This window comes from Phoenix dactylifera, chromosome 16 (assembly GCF_051530095.1).
Source record: "Phoenix dactylifera cultivar Ajwa chromosome 16, Ajwa_hap1_PhDact_Kaust_v1.1, whole genome shotgun sequence".
NCBI lineage: Eukaryota > Viridiplantae > Streptophyta > Magnoliopsida > Arecales > Arecaceae > Phoenix > Phoenix dactylifera.
The window spans coordinates 8,957,356-8,970,902 of NC_143205.1; positions in this window are offsets into that span (position 1 = coordinate 8,957,356).

A 13,547-nucleotide genomic window follows, 5' to 3' on the forward strand; every position below is an offset into this window, starting at 1 on the left:
AAAGTGCATTGTTCAAATTAAGTTGGATCTTTAGCATGTCAACAAAAACATCATTTACCGATGCATTATCCAAAGTCATGCAATACAATTTCTTTTCAATTCCCCAATCAATCAACAAATTGTAAATTATTTCACATAAAGATATACCATTATGTGGAGGAGGCATGAAGCGAAAGTTAAGAACTTTCTTTTGTAACATCCATTCATTATCAATAAAATGGGCAGTTAAACATAAATACCCATCGGTAGTAATGGAGGTCCACAAATCCGAAGTTAAACTTATCCTAGAAGGAATTGAATGTAGCCACAATACTAATTTTTCCTTCTATTTTTTATATAATTTCAACAAATCAGCCTTTACAGTATTCCTTGATACTAACTTGGCCTCCTCACGAACATAAGCAAATAAAGATCTAATGCCTTCATACTCAACAAATTGAAATGGTAGATCATGCTTAATAATTGCAAGTGTTAGCAATTCACGAAATTTGTTAGGATTAAACTTAGTTGAACACATTGATATGGACCCTTTAGCTTGTGATAAGATCATATGTCCTATGTCACGGTTCTTTCTGCAATTATCTAAATGACGTTTCAGATTTTCGGTCCCAACCTTACCACCAAATGAATATTCTGCACCACACTTTATACACTTACATTTTTCAGTTGCTTCATTTATATGATAATATTGATAGACAGGGGAAGTCAATTTTCTTTTACATTTTTCATGTGTGGAGTTGCATACAACTGCATTAGAACCTAATGATGTCGATTCCTTTGCCCTATCACCATCACTCTCTAAATCTATATTCACGAACTGTTTATCCATCTATATCATATAATTTAAAATTATATCAGAATACCAATTTAGAAAGAAAATAATTTGAAAAGAGAACGGAAACAACTATAAATGCATTTACTTTTGTTGAGTCAGATGTATCAAAATAATCTCGAAAACTTAGATGTTCAACTGCTTCTACTTTCCAACAACTGTAAATGCACTGCAGAAAAACAAAATAATAATATTAAAAACACGAATCTTCGGAAACTCTTATCAAAGTTAAGCAATAACAGTTAGAAAGTCTGTAATCTTCAAATAGACATCATTAGTGATACTTGCTTCTGCAGTTAGATCCTCAAATATGTAAAGCCCACCCTGTGTTGAAGTATACAAAATTACAAATCAACAAAAGGCAAGTTGATGTTATAATATGGTTTTGTCAGATAGCAACAGTCATTACCATACAATAGTCTGAGTAACTTATTATAACCAATGATTTTAAGGCCAAAGAAAGCCCCTCTTACAGTCTTACTAAGAGGATCAAAGCTTTAAGCATAAATCTTACTATTATTTCCCCAAAAAAATGACACTCTCATTCTAAGAAAGCTACAGTATTTTGTATAACATGATGGCGTACATCTTGGGGTTTTACCAACATTCAAAAAAATACCACTTAAAAACAATTATTCTTGTGTAGAATCTATGTAGAATCTTTCACAAGAACTACTACTCTACTGACTGTTTATACCAAAAAGCATTCGCAACTCAAATCTGTAAACCAAAAAAAAAAATAAAAAAATAAATGAAGGAAACAGAGCCAAAATTTCAAACCCCACAGAGAATAGAAGAAGCTAGCCTAGGATAAACCCCATAGAGAATAGAAGAAGGGAAGAACATAAAAGAAAGAGAAGAAGAGAGAAAAGATCACCCCAGCCGAAAGAAGAAAAGGTGGATCTTTCTTACCTTGGTAGAGTAGAGGATCCGACCTCTTTATGAGCTCTTCCGTTCAACCTTGGTTCCCAGGACCCATTGAGCCGCCGCAGTTGCCGTCGACGGGGAGGCCAAAGTTGTCAGCACGAGGGAGGAGAGGGCGGAGGCGGAGGTCCGGAGGAGAGGACTCAGGAGGCGAAGAATCCGGAGGAGAGGAGATGAGAGAGACTGAGGGAAGGAATAGAGCTCGGGCGGCGCACAAACCCTAACCCTAAGTTCCTAACTAAGGAGAAGTTGCGGACGGTGGAGTGTGGTCCTCGAGATGCCGCGGTGGCCGTCGACGGGGAGGCCGAACTTGTTCGCATGGAGGAGGAGAGGGTGGAGGTGGAGGTCTGGAGGAGAGGGCTCGAGAGGCAAAGAATCCGGAGGAGAGAAGAGGGGACTAGGGAAGAAACTCGAGGCCGGCCCGGCCCAGGCCCCCCGGGCCCAAATTCTAAGCGGGCCGTGCCTGGCACGGCCCGTGAGGCACGGAAGGCCAGCCCGGCCCGGCCCCCGGCCCCTCTATTGGTGGGCCGGGCCGGGCACGACACGGCACGGGCCGTGCCAGGCACGGCCCGTAACGGGCGCAAACGGGCCGTGCCAGGCACGGCCCGCAACGTCTCTAAACGGGCCGTGCCTGGCACGGCCCGTAACGGCTCCAGACGGGCCGTGCCTGGCACGGCCCGTCTGGAGAGGGGGAGGGAAAATAGCCGTTTCCAACGGCTATTTTCGGGAAAAAGTCGATTTTACCCCTCCCAACAGTCCAATAACGGCTGAATGGAGGGGTATTTTGGGAAAAAAAAATTTTGGGCTTCTATAAATAGCCCATTCCTCCCTCATTCTCACCACACCAAACCTCTCATTCTCTCCTTCTCTACTGCTATTATTTCTCTCCTCTAAAGTGCTCTTCTAGCAATTTAATTTTTAGTTTGTTCAAGTGCTACACAAGAGGAGGTTCCTGTTGAGAAGAGAAGGTCGCTTCTGTTGAGAGCACAAGAGGAAGCTCGGAATCTCGGCTCTGCCTCTGCCCTCCGACTCTCTACTCAATTCCTCCTTGCGGTTAGTTTTTATTTTTTGAATTAATCATAGATATGTCATCTTTTGAGGAAAGTCAGTTTGGCATTCCTGTTTCTGAGGGAGAAGAAACTAATCCCCAACCCCCTGTTCCTAGTTCCTCTAGAACTGGTGAACCGAGTGAAGGTCAAACCTCTTCTCGTAAGAGGACTAGTACTGTATGGAATGAATTTGATAGAGTTATGGTTGAGGGAGTCTGGAAAGCTAAATGTAAAAAATGTGCCAAACTTTATAGTTGTAGTAGTAGTGGGGGAACAGGGCATTTAAAAAGACATCAAGAGAGTCATAGGATGCATGATTCTCATGCTCAAACTCAAAGTAGCCTTAATATACAAGGGAGATTACTTGTAGGTAATTTTGCATATAATCATGAAAATCAAAGAAAAACACTTGTAAAATGGATAGTTAAGGATGAATTACCTTTTAGTTTATGTGAATCTTTTAATTTTGAAGAATATGTTCAATTAAACCTACAACCTGCTTACAAAAGAACTAGTAGGCGTACATTTAGAAGAGTAGCTATGACCAATTTTTTAGCAATGAAACAAAATTTAATTGAAACACTTTCTACTTTAAATGTAAAAATTTTCTTAACTTCTGATATTTGGTCAGCATCTGTAGGTAGTAATTATTTTATTGCCATTACTGCTCATTATATTGATAATGATTGGCAATTAAATAAACATATTCTTGCTTTTCGTGCTTTTGATTTTCCACATTCTGGGCAACAAATTTCAAATATAATTTATCAAACTGCATGTTCATATAATATTAATGATAAAATTATGTCTATTACTTTTGATAATGCATCTAATAATAATTCTGCTGTTGTATTATTAAAAGACTCATTGCATCCCATATTAGATGGAAATTTACTGCATATTAGATGTGCATGTCATATCTTAAATCTTTCTGTTCAAGCTGGCATGGGCATGATTCAAGATGTGATTTCAAAAATTAGAAATGCAGTTTCTTTTATTCATGCTTCTAGATCAAGACTTCAAGAATTTAAGAAATTATGCATAAATCATGGTAAACGTTTTAAAAAATTTAAACTTGATGTAATTACTCGTTGGAACTCCACATATAGCATGATACATGATGCATACCCATATAAAAATTTATTAAGTGCATATATTAATGATTGTGGATTAGGATTTACATTGACTGAAACTGATTGGAATAAAGGAAAAATTTTGGAAGATTTTTTGCTTAGTTTTTATAATGCTACCAATGTTCTTTCTGGTATTTATTACCCTACTTCATGTTCATTTTTACAACAAGCATATATAATTAGTCAAAAATTTGCAGAACATAGATATGATGATGTTTTAATGCCTATTATTCACCTAATGGAATCTAAATGGAATGAGTATTGGGACAGGATATGTCCTATGCATAACTTAGCTGCTGTATTTGATCCTAGAGTTAAATTAAATGGCGTGCTAATTTTACTTGATGCATACGCTGAAAATATGAATCAAGATGCTGAATCTGCTAAAGATGAGGTAAGACAACTTCTTTATGATATTTATGCTATATATGATGAAAAAATTCGTGGATCTAGAACACAAATACAAACCTCTATTCCTCCTTCTAGTAGTTCTCGTTCGTCATCTATTTTTTCATTCATTGCACAGAGAAGACACACACATGCTTCAAGTTCCTCTTCATCTTCTTCATCTTTAAGTAGTGAACTAGAATTTTATTTACGAAATGATCTTCAGTCTGCATATGATGAAAATCAAATAGAGAATCTAGATGTATTATCTTGGTGGAAGAGTGTTAGAAATCAATATCCTGTTATGTCTGCAATTGCACGCGATATTTTAGCTGTGCCGATGTCCACGGTAGCATCGGAATCCGCTTTTAGTGCAGGTCGGCGTGTTCTTGACGAAAAGAGAAGTAGGATGACGGGCGAAACAGTGGAGATGCTTCTCTGCTTCAAGGATTGGCTGGATGCTGAGGCAAGACTTCAAGATAAAGGTGGACATAATACAACATCCTCTGATGATGATGATACAAACACTACTGAAGACTGAAGACTGAAGACTGAAGACTGAAGACTGAAGACTGAAGAGTGAAGAGTGAATACTGATTCACTGAATCACTGATGATTAGTAAGATTTCTTAATTTTTTATAATTGTACATTTTTATTGTATTCTGGAGGTCAGACCAAGGTCCAAACCTCGGCCCTTTCTTAGTTTCTTATTGTATTCTAGAATCTAGAGGTCAGACCAAGGTCCAAACCTCCCTTCATGTACCATTTTGATTTAAATTAATAAACTGGTAGGGGTCTATGCCAAACCCCCCACCATTAAGGTGGCTTTATATTCATAAATCAAGATTTCTTAGTGTTCAATATTTATTAATTTATTAAAAAAATTTTATCGGGCCGAGCCGGGCCCAGGCCCGGACCGTGCCAGGCTCGCGTGCCAGCCCGGCCCAGGCCCTTATGGGCCGTGCCATGCTGGCCCGCGGGCCGTGCCATGCTTGGCCCGCGGGCCTAGACCGGGCCGTGCCGGCCCAGGCCCGCTGGCCAGGAACCTCTAGCCCAGCACGGCCCTATCAAAGAGGCCGTGCCAGGCACGGCCCGGCACTGTAGCTGGCGGGCCGTGCCAGGCACGGCCCGCTTCGTGCCGTGCCGTGCCGGGCCGTGGGCGGCCCGGCCCAGTGCCCATCTCTAGTTGCCGTCGACGGGGAGGCCAAAGTTGTCAGCACGAGGGAGGAGAGGGCGGAGGCGGAGGTCCGGTGGAGAGGACTCAGGAGGCGAAGAATCCGGAGGAGAGGAGATGAGAGAGACTGAGGGAAGGAATAGAGCTCGGGCGGCGCACAAACCCTAACCCTAAGTCCCTAACTAAGGAGAAGTTGCGGACGGTGGAGTGTGGTCCTCGAGATGCCGCGGTGGCCGTCGACGGGGAGGCCGAACTTGTTCGCATGGAGGAGGAGAGGGTGGAGGTGGAGGTCTGGAGGAGAGGGCTCGAGAGGCAAAGAATCCGGAGGAGAGTAGAGGGGACTAGGGAAGAAACTCGAGAGAGACTAAGAAAAGGATGGCAGCACAAACCCTAAGGCCTAAGTCCCTAAAGACGAAGTCGAGAAGTCGTGGGCGGTGGACGAGTTAAACGGGTCGCGCTGAAATTGGGCCGATGCGGGAAGTTGGGCCGATGCAAAAAAAATGGGCTAAGGCGGGTCTATCAGCCCAATAGTTAAAAGGGTTACATGGGTCAGACATCTAAAACATGTATCCGACCCAATTAATAAACAGGTTAAACGGGTCAACCTGTTTACGATCCGAACCCATTTAGGCCAAACCCAAATCTGTTTATGGCGGGTCGAACACAGGTTGGATAGACGGATCGAGTCATATTTTGCCACCCCTAATGATATAGTAAACTATATTATATTACTGTATTATAATAATGTTATATTACATTACAGTAATATTATACTATATCATATTTTATGTATTAATACATAATATATTTTATTATGTTATGTTCTATAATACTATGCAATGTCCTTTATGGTCATTTTGTCATACCAAAAATACTTTAATACTTTATCAGTTTGTTTACCAAACATATATTAGAGTTCTACAGCACTATAAAAATATAGTAACCAAATAACAAATAGCTTTTCATAAAAGCTCCACTTCCGTAAGTTCTACTGTCAACAACTCTACCAAATGGAGCTTTAAACATCGGAGGGTCCCTCGCCAGACACACTTTGGTTAGTGAGCTTCCTTGTCTTTGCTATTTTTGGTCAAATCCAGCATTGGAGCAATGGTCCGAGCAGGGCCTCCGCCATCCATCACCACCTTAGAAATGTACAGCATTGGAGCCATTGCCACCTGAGCGCAACAGCCACCGGACAGGTATTGCAGAGACACATAGCAACCCCTAACCAACTTTTTCGATCTAGACGACAGACGAACCGAACACTCCAGTGACCTAGTCACCTCTACGCATTAGTTAAGTTTGTCCCCAGCGGTAACAACAAATAATAAAGCAATTAAATCATGAACCACAAGACTTCAATATTAGTATTTATCAAGCATAGCATTTAGATGGGATGGCAACAATGGCATGACAAGGAGGATGCTTGTGTCCGCATTAGATGGACGACGACCTATTGGTCAAGTATTTTGTTGCACAAGAGAGGGGCCCAAAAGGCTACAAATTTTGAAACAATTAATTCTGTCAAAATCCTTGAATCATGGGAGCATGATCCAAAATCTAGAATCTAATGTTCCATTTGACATAGCCTACATCCTCCTGCTTAACAAAAAACTGCAATAACTCAAAGCTTTGTGAAGCCAATGATGGACATTTACCCCATGTTCCAAAGTACAAGAGTTGAATCTTTCATGCCAAAGAAGGATTCACATCCTTTGCAAAATCCGTCGTTTCATCGCACAATAGTCATTTCGAGTTCTATGCACGCGGATGAATGAAAGAGCTTGGAGTGTTTTGAGATCATGTGCAAAGGCGGTCCAATGGATGATGTAGTAAAAAGAGATAAACCATTCTTTCATGTGACCGAAAGATTCACCTTCTTTCACACAACTCCACTATTAAATCGTGCAATGACTTCTTTGAGATCTATGCAAGTGGATAGATAGAGATGTTCAGAGTGCTTTGAGATATATTAGAAATACATTTCAGTAGTCGATGTTGTGAAAGAAGATCGATCATTTTTTTTTCTTTATGCTAAATATCCAACCCTAACCCAAACCCTGTTCCAACGTGATTGTTTGGTGCTTGCTTGTTCTCCTACCGACAAAATTACACTTCCACGCGCACCTTAAACAGTCTAGTAAAGCCGAGCCTAGTGGTACCCAGAAACTAGGCCCTATCGATTAGAAATGCTATAATTATAACTTGTCCTGGATCAATGAGGACAGGTGGGGTGTTTTGGCCTGCCTCCTGACGTGCCTGATTTGGGAATGGTGTGAGACGTTTGGGTGGGGCCGAGACTGATGCCTCAATAGGGCTGTTAATCACCTGTAATGCCAGGTTATTGTTCTTCTTTTGTGATGCCCGTAATTGGCAATATGGATTCCGTTGCCCCTGCAATCTACCAAGAATTCGTCCACATGCTTGTAACTATTACAACCATTGTAACAGTCTTGGCGACCCTCCATTATGATATTAAAATAAATAATACAAAAATAATTATTATTTTCTTTATTTTATTTTATAATAGAACATTACATAATAAATACAATTTATTATTTTTTCTTGACTTTTTAATAAAATTTGAATTTTTAATATCAATATTCATTTAAAAAATGATTGTGAGGTCTAAAATATATTATTATTTTATCTAATTAAAGTGGAAAAAGATGATACTATTATTTTTCTACTGTTACTCCTTATTTTTCATTATAATTGCATTATAATAGCTACTTATAATATTTCATGCTAGCATAAATTATTGAGTGCTGTCAAAACGACTAATAAAAATAATTATAATGTTGGAATATACTAATTGAAAGGACAAATTTTTGAATTATTTCAAGCAAATGGTTGTTTATTGTACATTATAATGACCTTGAACATCCTATAAAAGTTTTAAAATTTTTAAGAGAATATCTTTGGCAATATTGCTTCTTTTATTAGTTGAGAAAAGTCAAAAAAAAAAACACATCTAAATGTTCAAGCTAATGTATCAATCAATTAATCCTCTCAAATCGTATAGATATATCAACTAATGTTGGACATCTATTCATACTAGGTGGGGCCACTATTAATCTATGGAGTCTTTTTAATCCTTTATGATTCCTTTATGATTCATGCACTGACAGTAATCAGGGGTTTGAGATTGGATTGGTGGCTTTGCCTAAAGATTGCATGAGGAGATATACCCCAAAAAATGATTGTATGAGAAGCATAATAAAAGCATGTAGATAAAGTCTGATTAAAATATTTCTTGAATTCTACCAAAAAAATATTGCCTAAATATTTGTAGAAGTAAAAGCAAACATAAGTTTTTTCATAACTAGAGTAGCATACAAGGTCAATAGACTTTTGTAATCAAATCAATTTATTTTGGTTTGGGCCATTATCAAGATCTAGTTGGGTTTGAATGTTAGAATAGTGTATGCCCTAAAAGTCATTTGTTTGTAATTATGACCATTTATGGCAGCCATATACATATATTAGACATAACACCCTAATAGGAAGCATAGTAGTTTACTGGATTTGAATACAAGTGAGGGTCATGCTATTCATCATGAAACCATCATAATTTTATAGTGATAGTAACTTGAAACATTTTTGAAAATAATTGCTTTACAAATTATTATGTATAATACTTAATTATTTTCAAATGAAATGTTTTATGTGAACAATTTTGTAAAAAAACATTTGACATGATCTAGGGTTCTAATAGGCTGTGAAACTATATGATCAAAGGTCTTTCAGTGCTATGCTTGGTGGTCATATATGAACATTAGAATGATAGGAGAATTGAATTGCAAGACAAGGCTCATGCAGGAACAAAAAGAACAACTAGTTTCATCCAGCTCAATGAGAGGTTTAATAAAGTGATATGGATTCCATATCCTTATGCTGGACTATGCAGCTAATGTGTGACTAAGCGATTGAAGGGGCGATTTTTGATTGAGTGGGAATTCGAGTTAACCTATTTCAGTAATGCATCTAGAATATGTCTTCTATCTCTAATGTAATTGGATTAAATTCTAATTGAGGGTTCTCTCTCTAATTGGACCAAGTGAGACACAAATTGCATTGGAGGGAGATTGGGCTAGGAAAGTAGCCTGAGTATATTTGGATTATACTTGGTTAGGTCTAGTAAGACTTGACTAAGGCCAACCAGCCACTTGGATAGGATCCAAGTAGGATTTGGCCTCAAGGCTGACATCCCTACTTAATTCAAGAGGATCACTAGACTTGATGTGAGCCACTTTGGCCACTATGACTAGGGTTGGATAGGATAAGAGCTATCCAATCGAATCAAGTTAGCATAAGAGCTTCAATACTCTACATTTGTGGGGGCTTAGTTTATGGTTCAAACGTGCTAGCAACGCAGGAAAATAAGAGAAGGGCTATTCATACTTCAAGTACATTGAAGGATAAAGACGAGTATTGATACTAGTTCTACCTTGATTATTGATGAGATGAAGGAGCGTCTCACACAGTTAGAGGTAAAGATTGCCCTAATCACCGAGTTCATCTCACGATTGGTGATGGCTTTAGCACAAGCACCAATAATTTCTGTTGCGCAGCTTTTCTTTCATATCTGAAGATGAAGATCCCCCATCTAGTGAGGAGAATGAGTAACCTAGGGGCACTTAAAATTTCTCTTTTTAACCCTTCAAAATCAAAGGTCGAATTGACATCCATGTATATGATAACACTATCAATTTAGAGAAGTTGGATAACTCGATATACAAGTTAGAGACCTATTTCACTATTTATAAAAAAACCAATATCTAGAAGGTAGCTCTCGCCCGCCTCAAGCTTTTCAACCATGCCCTTACTTGGAGGAATTCATACATGAGAAACGACGATGTCTATAATCTAACATGGAGCAAATTCAAGGACCCAATTAAGAAGCAATTCTTGCAATCGGCCACAATAAGGATTGGTAGATGAAGTGATAGTATCTATAGTAGAAGTATGATCAATTTATTTAAGATTATAGCATCAAGCTTCACAAGCAACAGTTATAATGAGGAACTTGCGATGTCCAATCGCCATAGAAAAGGATTTGAGAATATCTATTCCCCATTATGCAAAAGGCCAAGGAGCATTGATCGGTGTTAATTATGCGTCTAGCAGTCATTGAATATTTGTATACCGCTAACACTAGTCATATTTTTTGACGAAATCAACTACATCTTGTTGTAAGGTCGGCCAACAATATTCTTGCCATAATATTTTGTATGCCACTAATCTGCCCTCCAGATGGTTGCCACAAATTCCTTCATGCACTTTCTGAAAAGAATAATCTGCTTCGGTCGAATGAAGACGCTTGAGGAGAGGCAAAGAGAATGACCTTCTGTGTAGATTTCCATCAAGAACATAATGTGAGGCTTGGCACTTCAACCTACATGCCTTAGTTTGGCTTCAACATGTTGCTAGAATTCGAATTGAGATCAGTTACTACGCGAGCTATGCTAAGGTCGGCCGGTACCGAGGTTAACATGGGTTGACCAATATTTGAGGAGTGGCGTTAAGACGCCAATGAATCAACGCCACTACTTTGGAAGGCGAGCAGGACTTGCAAGAAAGTTCGTGTGCCGGAAGGTTTTCTTATAGGGGACCCTCCGATGCTTAAGTCACTAAAAATTTAAAGCAACAATGGAGGGAATAGAGAGAATGAGAGTAAGAGAGTGCTCGAGAGTGCTTACTTGAAGGTCCCCCGGTCACTCCTATATAGGCTGAGGTGAGTATTCGTTACTTTATTTGTTGGGAGGTGCAATAATTGCATAGCGACAACTGGCCTCATTCACTTAATGCATGGTAACAATTCTTTGCAATGTCCACAATGTTAATTGTGCTGATTGTTTATTTATGGTAAGCTGGAGAAACTATTGCCAACACCATAATCGTAACTCCTTCAATGATCTTTGACGTTGCTCCTTGGCTGGACTAACTAGAATAACACATTGGCCAAAACCGAAGTCATTCACGTCAGTCAAGGCTGAGGTTAAAAAGATCGGAATAACTTGAGGTTTGGATGACCAATATTCTCTCCATCATAAATATATAGGTTTTTTTCCATACATACCCTCATAAATATTGGAATTTAGGTGAATACTCTCCCACAATTAATATTTGCATATATATCCTCATAAAATATTTATAATGTATGTATATCCTTCTTTTTTTTAGCTTTTTATATATGTTCCCATACTATCTAATATCGTTGAAAGTTAGCAATTTACAATTAAAATGACAAAAATATTCTTAATGGATAAACATGCAAAAAAAATATTTAGAAGGCTATATATGCAAATAGCAATTTTGGAAAGTATTTATGCGATTTCATATATTAGGAGGGTATACGCGCAAAAAAATTCTTATATTTTTGCATAAATATCCTCTAAATATTGAAATTTGTATAAATATCCTCTAAAATTGATATTTACATGCATGCTCTCACCAAACACTATTTTTGTGTGAATACCTTGGACATAGTGATCAGCAAACGTGATTTGCCAAAATCATATTTATTTAAATTAAAATTTAATTAAAACTATGAAATTATCTTTTTATCCCTGAAACAGGTAACAAATTAATGAATCTCGCTGGAAACTGGTATCTCTACCTCCTTTAAGAAATATTTCAATCTCTCTCGATTTCTCTCTTCCCTTCTCTATCTCGAATCAAAACTATTTTCTCGACTCCCTTTCCACCGTAGGCTATCCTTCTCCCTCTCTTCTGTTTGTCAGAGTTCTCGCCATTAGACTTTGAGTCCCTCTCATTTCCATTGAAGTTCTCCTTTTCTTGTATCATTTTTTATATGAAAATGGTTAGGTCTTGTCTTTAGCTTTATGAATTATTTTTAAAAAAAAATGTTGTGAGAGATTTGTAATATAATGTATAAGATTTGCAATGTTTATTAGGTCTTGCCTTCAGCTTTATGAATTATTTAAAGAAAAATTTTGTGAGAAATTTGTAATATTTATCTTTTAGTGTATGAGATTTGCAATGTTTATGCTTTAGAGCTGAAAAATTTCTTATGTCCAAGCTGCTGGTTGATTTAAAATTGCTAAAAAAAGTGGCTTAAGGTACATGGCGTAAGGGGTGGCCTTCTATCACATAGCTGCAGATGTTGTTAATTAGTTTGAAGGGTTCTAAAGTCCTTCAATAATTTTGCTTGGGGATGATTGATACTGTTCTTCCACCCATGAATATAATAGTAGCAAGAAAGCTTGATCATTACAATCTATTGTGTGCCTTTAAGAGATTCTATTTTTTTTATTTTAATATGTGCCCTCATATATGCATATATAACAATAAATATTACAAGCTATGTTTTAATGAAATAATATATAGTAGTTATTATAAATAAAGAAAAATAAAGTAAAATAATTTTTTGATTAGTGAAAGAATTTCTATAGCTCTTTTTGCTTTCTAATTGTCAAATCAATCTTTTTTTAAGCAATATTTTTATAAAAATATTGAGGAGCAAGCTCTAGACTAAAATCCTAATATTAAAATAAGTTAAAATAGACAAAAATAAAATTAGGATTTTTTGCTTGTAATCCTTTCTCAATATGTGAAATTGCATGAATATGCTCGTAAAGTTGCTATTTACATGTATATTCTTATAAATATTTCTTGTTGTATGTCTATCCATTAAGAGTATTTTAGTCATTTTTAATTTTAAACCACTAATTTTTAATAGCGTTAGAAGGTGTGGGCACAAATACAAGAAAAAAGAAAAGAAAGATATCCACGTAAAACACGTGTTCTATAAGGGTGGACATGCAAATATCAATTTGGATTTTGGAGAGGTATGCATACAAATTTTAATATTTAGGAGGATATGGATACAAAAACCCCAATATATATATATATATATATATATATATATATATATATGTATATATATATATATATATATGTATATATATATATATATGTATATATATATATATATATATATATATATATATATATATATATATATATATATTAGACCGTAGTTTGTAAACTTAAGAATAGTCAATTAATTATATAAAATTAA